The sequence below is a fragment of the Carlito syrichta genome, unplaced genomic scaffold, assembly GCF_000164805.1.
Source record: "Carlito syrichta isolate Samal-C Ts95f unplaced genomic scaffold, Tarsius_syrichta-2.0.1 Scaffold303279, whole genome shotgun sequence".
Lineage (NCBI taxonomy): Eukaryota > Metazoa > Chordata > Mammalia > Primates > Tarsiidae > Carlito > Carlito syrichta.
The window spans coordinates 5687-9657 of record NW_007247375.1 but is presented as its reverse complement, the minus strand read 5'-3'; the positions used below and the strand labels follow the sequence as shown (position 1 = coordinate 9657).

The 3971-nt window shown below is 41.1% G+C and overlaps 1 pseudogene across 1 annotated transcript; it reads left to right on the top strand.

Annotated features, from left to right (window-relative positions):
• Window positions 1-1749: 1749 nt before the first annotated feature.
• Window positions 1750-3271, top strand: LOC103260639 (annotated as a pseudogene). Its single transcript, XR_002481970.1, has one exon. The product of XR_002481970.1 is annotated as a microtubule-associated protein RP/EB family member 1 pseudogene (transcript).
• The last annotated feature ends 700 nt before the right edge of the window (window positions 3272-3971 follow it).

Genomic DNA, 3971 nt, shown 5'->3' with positions numbered 1-3971 from the left:
CACAGCACCAACCGCTGCACCCAAGTCCAGTTTAAATACAATCTTTCTTTGTCTAGGTGATCTGTCCAACACTAAAAGTGGGATGTTGAAGTATCTTGCAACTGTTGTATTGCAGTCTCTTTCTCCCTTTATATCCAATAAAATTTGCTTTATAGATCTGGGTGCTCCATTGTTGTAGATAGATAGATAGATAGATAGATGATAGATAGATAGATAGATAGATAGATAGATAGATGATAGATGGATAGATAGATAGATAAATAGGAAATAGATATAGACATAGAATTGTTATATCCTTCTGAAGAATTGATCTCTTCATTATTATGGTATAACCTTCTGTGTCTCTTTTTTATTATATTTGACTTAAAGTCTGTTTTATCTTATATAAGTATAGCTACTCCTGCTCACTTTGGTTTCTGGTTTCATAAAATATCTTTTTCCATCTTTCACTTTCAGTCTGTATGTATCTTTATAGTTGAAGTTATTTTCTTGTAGAAAGCAAATATTTGGGTCATGTTTTTTAATCTTCTCAGCCAGTCTATATCTTTTAAGTGACTATTTTAATTTATTTGCATCAAGGTTATTATTGCTAGGTGAGAGCCTGCTAGTGTCATTTTGTTGTTTTCTGGATGTATTATATGTCCTTTGTTCCTTCTCTTCTCTCTTATTGTTTATCATTGTTTTCTGTAGTGGTGTCATCTGAGCCCTTTCTCTTTTTCATTTTTTTGCTCTGCCAGTGAGTTTTACATCTTCATGTGCTTTCATGATGACAGACACTTAAGCATTTTTTGTAGTGTCAATCTAGTGGTGATAAAGTCCATCATGTTTTGCTTGTCTGAGAAATACTATATTTCTCCTTTGATTTTTGATGGTTAGCTTTTCTGGGTATTGTATTTTGGGGTTGCCTTTTTTTATTTTAGCACTTTGAAAATACCACATCTTTCTCTTCTAGCTTATAAAGTTTCAGTGAGAAATCCTCTACTAGCTTGATCTAGGTCACCTTATTTGTGACATGACACTTTTCTTTTGCTGTTTTTAGAATTATGTTTTTGTCTTTGACTTTTGATAGTTTAACTATAATGCGCTTTGGAGAATATAATTTTTAGTTTTGCATCTATTGAGGAATCTTTAGCCTTCTTGTGTCTGGATGTCTTAAAATCTTGCACAATTTGGGAAGCTTTCAGCTATCATTTCATCAAATAGGTTTCCTATGCCTTTGCACATCTCTTTACCTCCTGGAACACCCAAAATCTCAATGTGTGTTCTATGTGTTATGTAGGCTTTCTTGATTAAAAAAAAAATTTTTTTTTTTGGAGACAGGTTTCACTCTGTCACCTAGACTCGAGTGCAGTGGCACAATCAGCTCACTAGAGGCTCAACTTCTGGGACTCAAGAGATTCTCTTGTCTCAGCCTCCCAAGTAAGTAGGACTCCAGGCACACACCATCACACCCAGCTATTTTTTTAAATTACTTTTTGTAGAGATAATGTCTCACTATGTTGCCCAGGCTGATCTCAAACTCCTGGGCTCAAGCAGTCCTCCAGTCTCAGCCTCCCAGAGAGCTGGTATTATAGGCATGAGTGGGCCCTATATTATTATTATTTTTGTCTGACTGGGTTATTTCAAAAGACGTCTGCAGGTCTTTAAAATTCTTCTGGGCTGACATAGGGGCTTTGGGGCCGCTGCTGGATGCGGGATCCTGTGCTGCGGTGGCAGGAGGTCCCATGGTGGTCGGGACCCGGGAGGAAGATGGCAGTGAACAGATATTCAACGTCAGTCACCAGTGATAACCGAAGTCGACATGACATGCTGGCCTGGATCAATGAGTCTCTGCAGTTGAACCTCACAAAGATTGAACAGTTGTGCTCAGGAGCTACCTATTGTCAGTTTATGGACATGCTGTTCCCTGGCTCCATTGCCTTGAAGAAAGTGAAATTCCAAGCTAAGCTAGAACATGAGCACATCCAGAACTTCAAGATACTTCAAGCAGGTTTTAAGAGAATGGGTGTTGACAAAATAATTCCTGTGGATAAGTTAGTAAAAGGAAAATTTCAGGACAATTTTGAATTTGTTCAGTGGTTCAAGAAGTTTTTTGATGCAAACTGTGATGGAAAAGACTATGACCCTGTGGCTGCCAGACAAGGTCAAGAAGCTGCAGTGGCTCCCTCCCTTGTTGCTCCAGCACTGAATAAACCGAAGAAACCTCTCAGCTCTAGCAGTCCAGCTCCCCAGAGGCCCATTTCAACACAGAGGATGCTGCAGCTACTAAGGCTGGCCCTGGGGTGGTGCGAAAGAATGCCGGTGTGGGCGACGGGGATGACAAGGCCGCTGAGTGGATGCAGCAGGTCAACGTATTGAAACTTACTGTGAAAGACTTGGAGAAAGAGAGAGATTTCTGCTTTGGAAAGCTAAGGAACATTGAACTGATTTGCCAGGAGAACGAGGGGGGAAACAGCCCTTTATTGCAGAGGACTGGAGACATTCTCTATGCCACAGATGAAGGCTTTGTGATACCTGATGAAGGGGGCCCACAAGAAGAGCAGGAAGAGTATTAACAGCCCGGACCAGAAGAGCAACATCTGAATTCTTCACTCCAAATCATGTGCTTAACTGCAAAATACTCCCTTTTATTCTTAGAGGACTCACTGGTCTCTTTTCATAAGCAAAAAGTACCTCTTCTTAAAGTGCACTTTGCAGAAGTTTCACTCCTTTTCTGATAAGTTTGAGTTAGGAGGTTTTACCTTGTAGCAGAGCAGTATCAACATCTAGTTGGTTCACCTGAGAAACAGAAAGGCTCACCGTGGGGCTCACCGTTGTGGATGCTGGTCACACTGGTCGCTGGAGAAGGTGTTATGAGTATGCTGAGGGGGTAACCTCAGGAGAGAAATGTAAAGACTGAATTGAATTTTAAGCTAATGTGAAATTAGAGAGTGTTGTGAAAAATAAATGCCTTCAGAGTATTTAAAATACGCTTCCATATTTCAAAATATAAAATATAACACGATGGGAGATTTGACGTGTTTGGCATTGTGTCTGGGAAGAAAGGGCCAGACCTTGGGACCTTTGGAGTCTGCTGTCACAGGCCTTAGGGGCTGCTTGAATCCTCATAGGCCTGGGCTTTGGTCCGAGAGGAATGTTTAAAAATTGCTCTGTAGATCCATTGGTGTCTTTGACCAATTGCATCCCTGCCAAAAAGCAAGAGGCATTGTTGCCTTGATGAATAGAGGGTGTGTTTCAGCCCTGAGAGGTTTGGGTTGAAGAGCTTGATTTTCATTTGGTGTTTATCTGACAGCTTTTCCAGTATCTCCCAAATTTCCATGTTTTTTACTCTTTGGAAAATGAGGTGTGCCCATTTGTCTTTTTTTAAGCTAACAACGACTTTGGGGACTTGCCCGCATCTCTGGAGTTAGAATGGGGCTGTGTCCCCTTTTACCATGTTTTAGGGTTACATTTAACACGTTTCTCTGCTCCCCTTGCCCACTGGGGACTCCTCCTTGGCTCTATCAAGTTTGCTGCTTAAAGTGGGAAGTGCAGAGGCAGGTCATCATGCTGCAAATCCTTGGGCCCTCTGGCAGAGGGAGTGATCAGTGAAGTCTGTCCTGACCTTGGCATCTGCAGGGCTGGGGTGTCCTCGGGAATCTGCTGTCCACAGCTCTCCATGCTATTTGAATACTTTGCCAGTGCACTAATCTCTTTGGAGATGAAATTCATTAGTGTGTTACTAAATGTTAAGTTTCTTTTGCAGAAAATACAGTACCGTGTCTGAATTAATTATTAGTATTGAGGATCTTTCACTCCTTGACTCCCCCTCATTTATTTTGCCAATAGCCTGTTCATTTCCTTTGGTGAGCAGGATTCTGCCAAGTGTATCTCCCCAACCACTGAGATGGTCCAGCCCTGATGTATTTGTATTGACTTGTTTCTGGTGGTAGCTTGTCCTAAAATGTGTGTAGAAAGCAAGTATTTTATGA